Raw genomic sequence first — 15905 nt, forward strand, 5'->3', positions numbered from 1 at the left:
ATGGACATCCTGAGGGGGACAGTTCAGTTCGAGAATGTGGTGACAAAATAATAGGACATGTTTTATTGCCGGATTCCAGGAAATGGCTGGAAAGCCCGGCCCTACGAAAGAAGTGTGGAAGTGAGCAGGAGCGCGGTGTCTGAGGGTGTTGTAAACGCGTTTTTTCACCGATCTCACTATTATTTGCTCTCTTTCTCCAGAGGAAAAAGAGGAATGAGACTGAGCTGGACTTGCAGCGTTGGAAGACACAAATGAAATGAGGTGAGGGGCTTTCGGGAAGGTGTTCTACCAGGAGCAGGGCATGGCAGGGCCGGACCCGGTGACACGGCTCAGCTGGAGGCTGGGCGCGGGCTGGGTGTCCCGGAGCGTCGGTGTCTCTGCAATGCAGGGGCCGGGGCGGGGCGGGGTGGGGCGGGGCGGCAGCGAAGGGCCGCTCCTCCACCTCCTCAGGCGCGGGGGCCCTGCGGGAGCGGCGGCGGAGCCGGGGGCGGGGCCGGGGGCGGGTCTCGGGGGCTCGCGGCGTGCAGGCGGCCGCGTCCCGGCGACAGCCCCGAGAGCGGCGGGGCGGGTCGGGTCGGGTTGAGCCGGGTACGGCGCGTCCTCTGGGTCCCCGTCGCTGCCGGCAGCCGCCGTGACGCTCAGGTAAGGACCATGCCGAGCCCCGTCGGAGAAGGAGGACGGACGGACGGGCGGGGCGGGGGCGCGGGGCCGACGCCGCTCCGGAATGCAGGGAAGTGGGGGGCAGCCGCGCGCGCTTCCCGCCTTGCGGCCGTCTCGAGCCCTTTTTTGGGGGCTTGGGCCGGCCGGGTCCCGCGGGTGCTCCTTCCCTCCCTCCCTCCGTCCTTCGGTCTCGGTCCTTCTTTGGTCCCTTCATTCCCGGACCCAGACCGGAGTCCTCCACGGGTCTCCCCCCCCCCCCGACCTCCCGGAGGTAAAAGTGGAGTGGGGCGGTCCCCGGTAACGCCCGTTTTACCTTCATCGGGGCTGCTGCCTCCGAGGTCTCTAAGAATCTCCAGGCTGTAAACCCCTTCGGAGGATGTGAACCTCTGTCCTCTCCTGCCCCCACCCTTAAGCTTTTCTAAGGGGATCTGCGCGGCTGAACAAAGAACGTTGTGTGAGGCGAGGGGGTGCGAGGGCTGTAAGCGCTGTTAATTTGCATCGGGGAGGGGAAAAAAAAAAACCACCTAAAAAAATGATTCCCTGTACTGCATGGATCAGGGAGGAAACAGCCGTGCACAGGAGCCCAGCGGCGAACAAAGCCTTTTTATGTAAGAGAAAATGATGTAAAATGTGCCTGGCTCGGATGGCTGCAGGTAGGAGCCGTAGGCGTGTGCCGCGCTGCGCTGCCATGGTGCTGCACCGACCCACCAAATAAACCGTGCTCGCCTTCATCTGTCCTGTACTCATTCGAGACACTCCGACCTGCCCTTTGGATAAGATGTGCTTCATGGAACACCTTCGGGAAAGAAGGGGGTGTGCCCCATGCCGGGAGAGTAGATCTCCGTGTGGAAGATACCGACATGGTTAATTTCCCTGGGCTCAGCAGGAACTTCCAATTTTCCTCTGAATAAAAATATTCTCTTGTGTTTTTGGTGATGTAGGGTTCTTCCTGAGACAGAGTAGTAGGTTTTCACTTGTAAGTGAGCATTAACATAGAGTCATGCAGTAGAATGGGATGTATGCACACATATGTTGTGAGTCTTACTTATTCTAGGTTTCTAGCATACATTTTTGTAATCTATCCTGTCTCTGTGGTCATGTCAATAAATCATACTCCATCCTTTCTCAAAAAATCACTTGCTGTCCAGCATTTGTGCTGCTTGTTCAGAAAACCTGTCCCTTTTGTTTTCAGAAGGGTTCTTCCATGTGAGATTGAATCACGTATCTTTTTGGTTCTGTTTCTTCCCATTTGCTCCACAAACCTTTGTTTTTCTCTCCATGAAAGAACCTGTTTCTTTTCACCTGTGCTGGTTTAGAGTAGCAGGGATGTCTAGACTACAGATCTCATAGGGGATAGACCCAAGAAGAGGCTCAGCTGCAGAATGTATTTATTTTCTATAGCTTCTTTCACTTCCCTCCTGACTGAATGGTGTAATCACAGCATCTCAGCCCATGCCTGGGAAGAGAATGTGCTGAGAGGGCATGACATAGTGAAGCTGCCCCTGCGTTACGTCATAGATCACGAAGAATTGATTTCACGAACAGTGAAAGAACAGGCTATTTCCATGAGTGTGCTACAAACTCTCTTCAGTTAGCGTAAAGGCAGTCCAGTTAAGTTTGTGGGTGGTTGTTCATTTCTGCAGCTGATATTCTGAAAGTGTGATCTGTGTAACAGAGCCCAAACTCACCCCTGTAGCACCTAGGACTGGGAAACACCAAATTCCTCACTGCATATTTAATTTGCAAGACACTCAGCAGTGGGCAAGACCCCAGGCTTAAGGTGGTACCAGTTTCCTGGAGCTCAGGCATTTGCAGGTGAGCTAAAGTAACACACTGAAAATAACCCCAATGGCTTAGTGAGGCTATTCTGCATGGAAATGAAACCCAAAGGTGTGCCCTGGCACAGGGCTCTGAGAAGAGGGGTGATCTCAGCAGTGGAGCATGGTGCCATAAATTCTATCTCTTCTCATCTTTTCTTATCTCATCAAGGGACAGGATTTGGTTAATGGAACTTTTCAATTTGTTGCACCCATATTGCACATTGCCTGTGGGTGTTTGAGAGAAGCCAAAGAACTGTCATCCTGAGAATTAAAAGTTGCTGTTCTTCTGTGGAGTTTTAGCACACTGGAGGGCAGATCATTGTGCTTATAATGCAGTTTGTTACATAAAGCAGCATTTGCAGCCTTGATTTAGAGGTCTGATGTGATTGTTACAGTATGTTATGTCATACCCACTTACCTGTGTTCTTTAATATGTTTGGGTAATACAGAAACAGTTGTAATTTAATGACCCCTGAGGTGCTGTGCCTAGGCAGGAGTGACCTGATCACAACAGTCCCTAAATGAATTGTTGCAGTCTGTGGGCTAAGAATTGCCTTGTTGCTAGATGTTTTTTTCCAGAAGCATACCTTTCCTTTCAGTTTGTGTCATGCTCCTTTCTGTACAAGTTACCCTTTGCTAAACCACATACCTGGATTCACAGAGGAAACATTTGCTGTGTTTGCTGACACCAGAGTGGGCTCTGGTCCCTCTAGCTCTGGCACTGTGCTCACTTAACAACTGTCTGTGGAAGTTGCTAGAAATATCTAACCACAGAAACAGGGGTGAGGCCCATTGCAGATTCTGCTGGGCTGTTTCAGCTTCACCCCCCAATGTGGCATGTCATGCACATGTGTTGGAGACAAGTTTGTTTTCTTAATGGGGTTGGAAGAGGAAGAAGTCAAAAAGAATTTAGGTTGTGAGGACTTTATGATGGTGGCTTTGCGAAAGTCACCTCTTGATTACTAATGTTTCTGCAAAGGGACAAGGTACTGACAGAGCTTGTAACACATCTGCAGCATATGTAAGATCTGAAATCTGATCTGCCATGATGGGACAAATTATAATCATCTTAAGAAAGGAAAACAAAAGTTCTGCTCGTGCCTAAAGCCTGAGTTCCTTACAGATCTTTTGCCTATAGTGCGGGCAGTGGCTGTGCTGAGAACTGATCTGGTAAAACTTCTGTCTCTCAGTCAAAGGAAAAAAACCCCACCCCTTGGCATTTGGGTTCCAGAAGAGGCATTTCTGGCTGCAGGACACTTGAAGCTGAACTGAAGCCTTAACTAGGAAGGGATTAGGGAGTGTTGCACTTAACATGCACACAAATAATGACCAGAAATTTGGAAAGGTGTAATAGGGGTCCTAAGGCTAGGTGACTTCCCAGGGTCCTTTCTAAACTGAATTATCTGATGATTAGATATTTTGGGTTTTGTACTATCTTAGTCCATATGTGCACTTGATGAAGAAATAAAAGTATGCATGTGCTGATATATAGAATTTTTTCTTAAGACCCAAGGGTGCTTGTTTTGGTCCATCTGTATTTATTCAGTTCGAACACATGCTTAATTGCACTTGAAAGTCAGCTGTAAGCATGCTTAAAAGTTAAGCGTGTTTTTACAGAAAAGGGAATGTTTTTTCTGAAAAGAGAAAGGATAAATTCACGGTATGTGGGCTCAGTGTTGTAAACCCCTTGATGATATTTAGAGATACCAAGTACCTCCAGAGAAAGCATGGAAATGTGCAGTGTTCTCTGATATCACTACATGGCTTATCTCTTCCCAAACACACATGCACACGCTAAGGCTGAGTATGGGTGAGTCTTGACATATTTAGGGCTGGTTCTTTTTCTTCAATCCTTCTGCTTCATGTACAGGTGTGCTTATTAGCAACGGCTCTGTACTGCATCTCAGTTAATAAGACAAAACAGGATGAGACTGATTTCCATAGGGTGGAGCTGATTTAGATGATTGGTGCTGGAAAACAGAGGTGGTTTAAACTGCCTGCCTCAGTAAAGGAAAAAGGTTTTATTTCATGGGAAGGTTTAATCATAGGTAATGCTACTAAACTATATGAGGCTGTTTTAGAAGGACGTTCAGTGTGACATTTGTAATTGCTTTCTAGGTATTGGAAGAAAGAACTGATGTATCCATGGAGTTAATTTGGACTGTTGTGGCCACATGGGTTACTGTACTAGCTGTTAAGAGGATTTGAGATCTTGACTGACCCATTTTACTTTAACACTAATTGTTTGCTGTTGTATTAAGGAGAAAAGATGAGCTAATCCTTATGGTTTTACACTCAGTGCTGTTTTTCCCTACAGCAGTCTCGCAGATGAAACTGATCTTTGTTCTTTTGTCTTGATTGGGGAGGTGGCAGAAAGGGATAACAGACATCAGCTTCAGAGTGTTAGTGTGTGCACTCAGTATCCTGTATCTTTGTTAGGGTGCCAGTTTGAAAGGAATTATGGTGAAAAGGTGTGGCTTTGGCAATCTCAATGATATAAAAATTTATCTATTCTCTTTGTTTTCTGCAGTCTGTGAGATAGGTTAGTGCTGGTTGAAAGGCTTGACCAATGCTATGGTATGCTGTTTCTCTTTTAGCATTTTTAAAGTACATGTTTTTCTAACTTTCTGTGATGTATTGAGACTATTTATTACACCACAGAAACTATTCATTTATTTTAGCACATGATGCTTCCAGATAAAATATATATGTGGTTCATATAGTATAAGGGAGACAATGGCCTTATTACAACCAGCAGTGTTAAGTCGAGAAAATCAGAATACTGTGATGAGTTCATTGAATCACCTGACTTGCACCATCTGGAAAGAGACAATGCCATTTGCAGCTCTGTTTTCTGTTTATTAAAAATCTGGGGTACTTTTCACTGTCAGGAAAATAATCAGTTTATACCTGAGAATTCTTAAGTTATGGATTTGTAGGTAGAATTAAGGTCCTCTAGCAAATTTTTTCTCCTTCATTTAGAATTGGCACTCATGGGTATGAGGACCTGAGGAATATTTCTTTTCTTGTGTCAAGCCTCCAGCAAGAAGTAAGAAGATTTCTTTCTTTTAGTACTTCTTGTAGCTGTAAGGCAGTTAGATTACAGTAGCTTCCAGTGAGTTGAGTCTGTGAAAAGTTACTTTTCTCTCTGTGAAACTTGTCATTTTATTCCCCGAGAGAGTTTCAAACTAAATTTCAATAGCTATTTGCGAAATTAGTTGTATTTAAAGCATATGCAACCTCTGGATAAACAATACAAAACCCCCCAAAGAAACCAAACCCAGCAGTCCAATGAAGTCAGCTAACTTGGCAGCATTTAATTATAGGATCTATTGATTCAATTAACCCTATGTGTTCACTTTTTTTTTTTTTTTCTGGAGAGAATGATAGGGGCTGGTTACTGGTTTAGAACTAGGAACTGTCAGTTCTATTTTTAGGAACATAGATTATCTCTTAGAACAGCTGCTTGGCTATATAAAACTTGCCACTTTTCCTGAGGTTCTGATCTTGGATGAACAAAGCTAGGAAATGTCTCAAAATAAAAATGTATTACGAAGGTTCTGAACACCATTTGGGACATGCTTTTGAAAACTCCTGCCTCGGTCCAAATTTGATCCAGAGATGAATAGTAGAAAATGCTGTAGACATTCAGAAGTGGCCTGTGTGCTTCAGTGCTGGGCCAGAATCCTGTATCTGCTAGCTGTGAGCAAAGAGGGATTGGCCTCCTTCCATATGTATCTCAACCACGGTATTGTCCAGGCTGTGCCCAGAGGAGCCTCAAGTGGTCTGGATGGTCAGTAATTCATAGCCCATCCTTCTTGTCACCCTATAGCGTGGGGTTGGAGGGCATCAGAGATGAAGGCAGATCTGATGGCCCTAAGCTGTTGGATACCCCATCCTCCTTCAGTGCTCTCCTGCCCATGTATTACAAAATACTAGTGCAGGGAGGTAGCCACAAGAATAGGAGGGAGATTTCTGAAATAAGAGTGTCAGGTCCTCCAGATTTGTATTAGAGTTCTTAATTTGCACTGATTCAGTCAAGGCAGTGTTAGGGCCAAAGATTGCTCTTGACAGGCTGTCAGCATGCTCAGAACACACCTGGAGTCAGTGCCAGGAGCCCAGGGCAGACCTAGGTAGTCAGGGTTGTGGCTAAGTGTGTCTAGAAGGATGTGCCCATCCTCTGTCTTCTGCAACATGATTGATTTGATGTCCTATAAAGAAAATCTCTCCCAGGAAAATGATGAAGAAACATATAAATCAGGCGGAAGGAAACTGTGTATTTCTTTTGTTTTAGGGAGATAAAATATATGTATTTCTTGAAGTAGTAAATGGAAAGTTGGCAAATTTGTGAGAGAGTTGTCTTGGTTTGAAAGACAGGTGTCTGCCAAGGAAGGCTGGGACCTCCCTTAGAATAGAAAGTGTGACCCCCTTCCCTCCAAATTTTTGTAACTTTGAAATCACAGGGCTTTCAGGCAAAGATATGGGAAAAGGAATAACAGTTCTTTACTAGTATGTGTGTGTGTGTGTATATATATGTATGTATGTATATGTATATAAGTATATATGTGTGTGTATGTATGTACATACGTACGTATAACAAGGCAGACAAACAACCACAACGGCAGTGTCAACAAACAAACCCACAAACCCATTGCCAGCCTCTCTCAGCTGTCAGGCACCTTCCCCTTGGGTGCAGTTCTGGTCACTGCCGGTGGGGGCGCTGGTGGCTCCCGGCCGGGCAGGGGGGTGCAGTTGTTCCCCCGCGCCTGCAGGGGGCGCTGTGGCGCGAGCGCCTCTCTCTTGCCTCTCTCTCATCATGTGGGTGATGGCGGGTGAGCCAGCGGGAGGGATGGAAAAGGGGCTTCCTTTACAAACCCACAGGGGCAGCCAATCTCGGTGCCCCTCAGGATGCCAGAATGGGCTGTAGCAGGAACCGTGGAGCAGCAGCTGGAACGGCAGAGGCGGGCACACCCCAGAGTGGCAAACAAAATGTAGCAGAAAACTCTGCAGCCACAGCAGTAGCCGCAGGGTGTCCCAGCAGGCAGGCACAGGATGCTGGGTTAAAGTGTAACAAAGAAGCCCCAAGTAGAGGCAGAAAACAGCGGAGCTGGGCAGTGGCAGCCGGGCTTCTCCATAGCAGCTGCAGCACTCAGCTGGGAGACACACCCTCTGGGAACGGGGAGGGGGTCGGGGGGTTGAGGTCCCAACTTTTTCCCCTGAGGCACCCAAGTAGATGGTGAGGGTCCTTTCCAGTGTGATTGGGTGTTACTAAGGTGCCAGTTCACTGGCTGCTCTTAGGAGCAGAGGCTCGCCCATGGTAAAGAAGAAGCAGTGCTGGGCTGGACTCCGCGGTGGCAGTGAATTCTTCCTGAGGTAGCAGCAACTCGACCATTCCGTCTGCTCCGAGAACGAGAGGAGCCGAGCCCATCCCTTGACCTCCCAGCCAAAATTTCGCTGTATCTCTGCTTTTCCCAAGAGAAAAATGCCCCAGCTATGAGAGCAGCCATCTGCACCCTTCCCCCCACCTTGGCCACTTTTGCCTCTTAAGTACCAGTTGTTACCAGCTCTTAGGCAACAAATGGGACAAAATTCCCTGAGAGAAATAAAGAAAAAAACAATCCTAACCTCCCATAAGAGTAATAAAAAAAAAAAAAAAAAAAAAAAAAAAAAAAAAAAAAAAAAGAAAAGCAAACAAACCCCTGTGTGTGTAGGGGGAATGCTTAATAGCCTGATTCATTCTGAAGAGCAAAGGATAGAGTGTGGTAAATAAGAGCTTTCATTCCACGCTGTTCTATAAAGTTAAGCTTTTCAGGCTGTAGAGAGCTGGTTGTGCTTCTTAATAAAACTTAGCAGAATATTGAATAAGCATTTCTTATTACCCAGTGCTGTCTGTTACAGCATATAATAAATTTGTCTAAACTTTTAATAAAAGGCATTTTGTATTCTTGCAAATTAATATATATAATTTTATACTCCACAGTTTGCCAGAATTAGCAGCAGAGATTTATAGATAGTACTTAAGGTCTTTTAGTTTAGATAATTTTTATTGGTGTGCTACTAGAGTTGCTTAAAACATTAGCAGTATTTTGAATGCAGTATTAAAAATTCTTCTAAATGTACCTTTCAATACGAATAGTTGAGAACATTTTTTGTGGAATGCATTTGGAAAAAAAAAAGTCAAACTGCATGCACTTAGAATGACCTCTAATACTCTTCTCTGAGCAAAAAACCTGAATTCACATCGGCTTTTTTTCCCCTTCAGTTGTTTTGGTCCACTGTACACTTGCAGCATCACTCTTAGCAATAAATGGAATTAATAATTTGTTGCAAAGCTTTAATTGATAGTTACAGACACTTGGAAGTTAGAAACACAATTCTCATTTTACCATATTTATGATATTGATACTTCAGATGCTGGAATGTGTGTTCATTTAGATAGTAATGGTATCAGGATGCCAGCACTGACCTGCATCATTACCTGTAATTACCAATAGGCACATTCAATTACCATAGGCACGCACAGTCAATCAGGCCTTTCCCACCAGCCACCCTGCAGACCATGAGTCTGTTTAAAGACTGACCTTTGGGTGGGTGCTGGCTTGTGAAAGTGCTGCCAGTGTTGCTTGATGTACACTGAGTAGCTATAATTATGGGGACTTCTGTCCTTTGGTTCATCTGGACCAAGTTGTCTTTGAACCCTGTATTGTAAGCTCAGGCTTTGTGACACTTCCAGTAAGTAAGCAGTATCTGCTGAAACAATGCCTTATTCAATGCTTTGGAATCTTTGATTCTACTTTTTGTTTTTTAGCACAAATGGGATTTGTACACTGCTATTTATGAGAGAGTAGTCCTTGACTGTAATTAATTTATTTTTAAAAAGGTGCTGACAATGACAATATTTAATTGGTGGAAGGCATGTACCTCTCTGAACCAGCAGATAAAAGTGCTGTTTTAAGGCAGATAGTCTTTTTTTGTGTGGGGTCATGAATTTTCTGTTTTATTCCAGTGACGGGGACAGAGCAACTTGGTGAATGTGCAAGCTGTACTTAAAGTAACTAACTTGTTTACACTTTGAATTAAGTATTTTAGGACTGAATTCTTCTACCACAAGCAGGAGGAGGGAATAAATACTTGGAAAAAATATTGGGCAAAACTAATGTATTCCATACTTCAGGACATGAAGCCATGTTTACTACTGGGGTCAGAAAGAAGTACTTCCTTGCAGACATTGTATTGCAGATTTGGGATTATGGGGCATTACTCTGAAATACCTCCGTGGTCGGCACCAGGTGATTTGCCCTTACTGCTCTGCCAAACTCATGTGAATTTAAATATTGAAGTTTCAGTTACTTGGAAGATTGAGTTGTTTTTGTTTCTAGTTTGTTTCATATACTGATAGAAGCTGTAAATTTTTTTTTTCTGAGCAGGACAGAATTTTCTCCTGCATTTTAAGTTATTGCAAGATCAGTCTCAATGACTCTGCTTATTCCAGTGTGCAGCTGAATAAGGGATTTGTCTTAATCCTGGGATGGGAGAGAGAATGAATATTTTACCTGTACTGTGTGTTTGTTTTCTGTAGCAATGTTTTGGTGTCTTTTTATTGTTTGCCTAAAGGAGAGGGAAGGTAAGTGAAAAATGAGCTTTCCTCCAGTGAGAAAGTGATCTGTGGGCACACTAAAAAGGCAGCAAAAAAGAAGTCAGAGACATGTATATTTTCACTATGAAAAACTAGCTGTGGGGACTTGTTTCAGCTGTTAGAGGTAGGTTTCAGAGCTGACAAGTCAGTAAGAATAGAATTTGCCTGTTCCAGCAGCTACTGAACAACAGATAAAAAAGAAGTGGCTATCTCCTTATATTCACCTCTTTTCCCCATCCAAGCATGACCATAATTTTCTTCAGGATTCTGTTCCTCTCATGCCTTTGCAGCTGGAAAATCTGGTATATTTATTTGCCCTACTGCTCTTACCTGCAGGCAAAGCTTGATCTAGATTGAAGTGTAATCCTCCTAGATTAATAAAGAAGTCCTTCCCCATGTCTGTGTCACTAAGCAGATGAGTAGCTCTTTGAAGAATGTTTTGAAGCTTGTGAAAATAATTTCTAGCAGAAACTTGCATTTAAAAAGATATTAGAATATACAGATAGTAAAATGAACAAGCAAGTGTGCCTCAAGGAAAAAAAGGTACTACATCTCTAGTCACTTGTTAATATTTCCCTTTCTGTGATGGATTTACTTCATAGCTGAACTTGAAAATCCTTCACAACTGGCACTGATGCTGGACAATTTCGTTTCCCAACGTAGGTCTGGCTGCATTTATCTCTTTCAGTTTGTTACCTTTCAGATTAATCACTCATTTTGTTTTGAAACATAGCTCTGGGCAGAACTCCACATAACTACAAAACCTGCTGTATAGATGAAACCACGGAAAAAGAATATGTGATATTCTTCTGCTGGATTTTGTTTTGAAATGAGATGTTGCTTGTTTTCTGAGGAGCTTGGGATCATGGTGTCTCGGTTTTGAAAGACAGGTGTCTGCTAAGGAAGGCAGAAGCCTCCCTTGAAGTGGCAGATATAACCCCTTTCCCTCTGAGTTATTATAATTTTGAAATCAAGGGTCTTTAGGCAAAGATGTGGGAAATAGGAATAACAGTCCTTTACTATATCTATAGCTATATCTATATATATAGATATATAACCAGTCAAACAAAACAACAACAACAATGACAGTAACAGCAAACACAAACCCAGTCCCAGCCTTCTTGGCTGTCAGGCTATTTCCCCTTGGGTGCAGTTCCGCTCACAGCCGGCAGGGGCGCTGGCGGCTCCCGGTGAGCAGGGCCGGTGTGATGGTTCCCCCGTGGCTGCAGGGGGCGCTCCGGAGCGAACTCGGGGAGCACGCAGCTCTGGTGCCCTGGGATCCCGGGGAAGGGATGGAACAAAAGCTTCACAAACCCCGGGGCAGCCGATCCCGGACTCTCGGAAACAGCAGGCTGGAACGGCAGGCTGGAGCGGCAGGCACAAACACAAATCCTGGGTGGCAGATGAGATGTATGCAAAAAGGGGAACCCCCCGGAGGTCCAGGCAGGCAGGGTGAGCACGGCTAAAACGCAGCGAAGGCTCGAAGCAGCAGCGGGGCAGGGTGGCCACAGCCCAGCCTCCAGCAGGGCAGGGAAAGCAGCTTTGGGATCCCGGCGTTGTTTCCAGCAGAAAGAAAGATGCCGAAAACGGGAACCAGCAGCCGTCTCTGCAGCTTCTCTCTCCAGACGCTGAGAGCAAACTGACTCCACACCCAGGTGAAAACAAAGGAGTAGCCAGGCCCACCCCACCCCCAATGGGCAGCTGTTTTTGTCTTTCTTAAGTATGGCCATTTGTCCCCTAGCAACATGCATATGGGAAAAAATTCCTTTAACAGGAAAAAAACTAGGACTAAACTAAAACCCCAGCATTATCCACCCCGAATTTTTTTCCATACTAACATGTTACATGAAACTTAACCTTTTTAACCATATGAATACATGCATCACCCGAATTATATACATATATACATGCTGATATTGATACAAGTACAGAGCCATGGGTAGTTCACCCTAAAACAAGGTCCCCTTGCGGTATGCAACGGGTCTCTCCATCCCTTTGCATCACCCACCAGGTGCAACCTGGTCCCTGAGCAAAAACAACCCCACGGATGGGTTTGTCTTTGCTCAAGGCAGACTTAACCCAAACAGTTTTTCCAAGCATACCTCTCACGTGCACCACTGGAACCTTATCCCCGTCTGTCGTTTGTAGGGGTTCGGATTGGGCAGGGCCTGCTCGGCTGGTGGAGCCTCGGGTGTTAACTAACCAGGTGGCTCTTGCTAAATGGACCTCCCAGTTTTTGAAAGTCCCCCCACCCACTGCCTTCAAGGTGGTTTAAAGCACCATTTTTAGAGTCCATTACACCACTCAACCTTCCCAGCTGCTGGTGCATGGTAAGGGATGTGGTACACCCACTCAATGCCATGTTCTCTAGCCCAGGTGTTTATAAGGCTGTTCTTGAAGTGAGTCCCATTGTCAGATTCAATCCTCTCAGGGGTACCATGCCTCCAAAGGACTTGCTTTTCAAGGCCCAGGATGGTGTTCCAGGCAGTAGCATGAGGCACAGGGTAGGTCTCCAGCCATCCAGTGGTGGCTTCTACCATTGTGAGCACATAGCGCTTGCCTTGGTGGGTTTGAGGCAGTGTGATGTAATCAATCTGCCAGGCCTCCCCATATTTATATTTGGACCACCGCCCACCGTACCACAGGGGCTTCACCCGCCTGGCCTGCTTGATCGCAGCGCATGTCTCACAATCATGGATCACCTGGGACATACTGTCCATGGTCAGATCCACCCCTCGGTCTCGTGCCCACTTATAGGTGGCATCTCTGCCCTGATGGCCTGAGGCATCATGGTCCCATCGAGCTAGGAACAACTCTCCTTTATGTTGCCAATCCAAGTCTATCTGGGACACCTCTATTTTCGCAGCCTGATCTACCTGTTTGTTGTTACGATGTTCTTCATTAGCCCGGCTCTTGGGGATGTGAGCATCTACATGACGGACCTTCACAGATAGCCTCTCTACTCGAGTGGCAATGTCTTTCCACTCCTCAGCAGCCCAGATTGGTTTTCATCTGCGCTGCCAGTTTGCCTTCTTCCACCTTTCCAGCCAACCCCACAGAGCATTGGCTACCATCCATAAATCAGTGTAGAGGTAGAGCTTTGGCCACTTCTCTCTTTCAGCTATGTCCAGAGCTAATTGAACGGCTTTGAGCTCAGCAAATTGGCTGGATCCACCTTCTCCTTCAGTAGCCTGTGCAACTTGTCATGTGGGGCTCCATACAGCAGTTTTCCATTTCCGGCTAGCGCCTACAATTTGGCAGGAACCATCAGTGAAGAGGGCATATTGTCTTTCACTCTCTGGTAGCTCGTTATATGGTGGGGCTTCTTCAGCACGCGTCACCTGCTCCTCTTCTTCTTCAGAAGATAACCCAAAAGTCTCACCTTCCGGCCAGTTCGTAATTATTTCCAAGATCCCAGGGCGACTTGGGTTTCCAATTCGGGCGCGCTGCGTGATGAGGGCGATCCATTTGCTCCAAGTAGCATCGGTGGCGTGATGCGTGGAGGGAACCTTTCCTTTGAACATCCACCCCAGCACTGGTAGTCGGGGTGCCAGGAGAAGCTGTGCCTCTGTGCCGATTACCTCTGAGGCAGCTTGGACTCCTTCATAAGCTGCCAAGACTTCTTTCTCTGTGGGAGTGTAGTTGGCTTCAGACCCTCTGTAGCTTCGGCTCCAGAATCCCAGTGGTCGGCCCCAAGTCTCACCAGGCACCTTCTGCCAGAGGCTCCAGGACAGACCATTGTTCCTGGCTGCAGAGTAGAGCACGTTCTTCACCTCTGGTCCTGTCCTGACTGGGCCAAGGGCTACGGCGTGAGCAATTTCCTGCTTGATCTGGGCAAAGGCTTGCTGTTGTTCAGGGCCCCAGTGGAAATCGTTCTTCTTGCAGGTAACCAGGTAGAGAGGGCTCACGATCTGGCTGTACTCAGGAATGTGCATCCTCCAGAAACCTATGGCGCCTAGGAAAGCTTGTGTTTCCTTCTTACTGGTTGGTGGAGACATCGCAGTGATCTTATTGATGACCTCAGTGGGAATCTGACGTCGTCCATCTTGCCACTTCACTCCCAGGAACTGGATCTCTCGGGCAGGTCCCTTGACATTGCTCTTCTTGATGGCGAAACCAGCTTCCAGGAGAATTCGGATGATTCTCTCTCCTTTCTCAAACACTTCTGTTGCGATGTTCCCCCACACAATGATGTCATCAATGTACTGCAGGTGTTCTGGGGCCTCACCCTTTTCCAGTGCAGCCTGGATCAGTCCATGGCAGATGGTGGGACTGTGCTTCCACCCCTGGGGCAGTCAGTTCCAGGTGTACTGCACACCCCTCCAGGTGAATGCAAACTGAGGCTTCCACTCTGCTGCCAGAGGAATGGAGAAAAATGCCTTGGCAATGTCAATAGTGGCGTACCACTTTGCTGCTTTGGACTCCAGCTCATACTGGAGCTCCAACATGTCCGGCACAGCAGCGCTCAGTGGTGGAGTCACTTCATTCAAAGCACGATAGTCCACAGTCAATCTCCATTCCCCGTCAGACTTGCGCACAGGCCAAATGGGGCTGTTGAAGGGTGAGTGGGTCTTGCTGACCACCCCTTGGCTCTCCAGCTCACGAATCATCTTGTGGATGGGGATCACAGCATCTCGATTTGTCTGATACTGCCAGCGGTGCACTGTCGAGGTGGCAATTGGCACTCGTTGCTCTTCCACTTTCAGGAGCCCAACTGCAGAAGGATTCTCGGATAGTCCAGGCAGGGTGTTCAATTGCCTAATGCCCTCTGCCTCCACAGCAGCAATCCCAAATGCCCACCTGAGCCCCTTTGGGTCTTTGTAATAGCCATTCCAGAGGAAGTCTATGCCCAGAATACACGGGGCCTCTGGGCCGGTCACAATCGGATACTTTTGCCACTCCTTCCCAGTCAGGCTCACCTCAGCTTCCAAAAGGGTCAAGTGCTGTGATCCCCCGGTCACCCCAGCCATGGATACAGGTTCTGCCCCCACATGTCCCGATGGCATTAAAGTACACTGTGCCCCAGTATCAACCAATGCATCATATTTTTGTAGCTCTGATGTGCCAGGCCATCGAATCCACACCGTCCAGAAAACGCGGTTCTCCCGTGCCTCTTCCTGGCTAGAGGCAGGGCCCCTCTAGCCCTGGTTATCATTCTTTCCTTGGGCATACATACTAGAGGTACCTTCGAGGGGATCTGACATATCATCCTCCCTTCTGTAATATCTGGCAGCTTGGTCACGGGAGGCTGAGGCTACTTTCACCTTAGCGGAACCCCCTTGGTTAGTGCCTCCCTCCTTGAGTTCACACACCCGCGCTGCCAGGACAGAGGTGGGTTTCCCATCTCACCTTCTCATGTCTTCCCCATGCTCACACAGGAAAAACCACATCTCAGCTCGTGGGGTGTACTCTCTCTCTCTAGCAGGGGGACGACGGGCTCTGACTTGGGGGCCTGTGACTCGTACTGGTGCCACACTGACCTTCCTCATCTCCTCCATCTCCTCCCTCATTTCCTTCCTCATCTCCTTCATCTCCTCTTTGAGGTCCTGGACCACAGCAGAGACATAAGCTTTCAGCGGGCCATTGACCATACTGTCATAATTCCTGAGCTTGTTGGCAACAGAGCCCACTGTTTCTTGGGTATTGTCAGCATCAATCATTGCAATGAAGGTGGTGTATTGCGATGGCCCTAGCCTTGCCAGGTTCCACATCATCTGTCCTGTGCACCTGACCTTATCAGGGTCATTACCGTGCTGTCCATCCCTCCCAAAGAGTACCTCTAATACTGC

The 15905-nt window shown here is 46.9% G+C and overlaps 1 protein-coding gene across 5 annotated transcripts in view; it reads left to right on the forward strand.

Annotated features, from left to right (window-relative positions):
• The first annotated feature begins 546 nt into the window (after positions 1–546).
• The window catches only part of MAP2 (microtubule associated protein 2), a 246983-nt gene continuing 231624 nt past the window's right edge, over positions 547–15905 (forward strand). For 4 of the 5 annotated variants that reach the window (XM_069021825.1, XM_069021827.1, XM_069021826.1 and 1 more), the window contains exon 1: positions 547–642. The gene's annotated coding sequence lies outside the window, so the exon portion shown is untranslated. The remainder of the gene's footprint in view (positions 643–15905) is intronic. The other variant, XM_069021839.1, reaches the window with a different exon arrangement.

This window comes from Aphelocoma coerulescens, chromosome 7 (assembly GCF_041296385.1).
Source record: "Aphelocoma coerulescens isolate FSJ_1873_10779 chromosome 7, UR_Acoe_1.0, whole genome shotgun sequence".
In the NCBI taxonomy this organism is placed as follows: domain Eukaryota; kingdom Metazoa; phylum Chordata; class Aves; order Passeriformes; family Corvidae; genus Aphelocoma; species Aphelocoma coerulescens.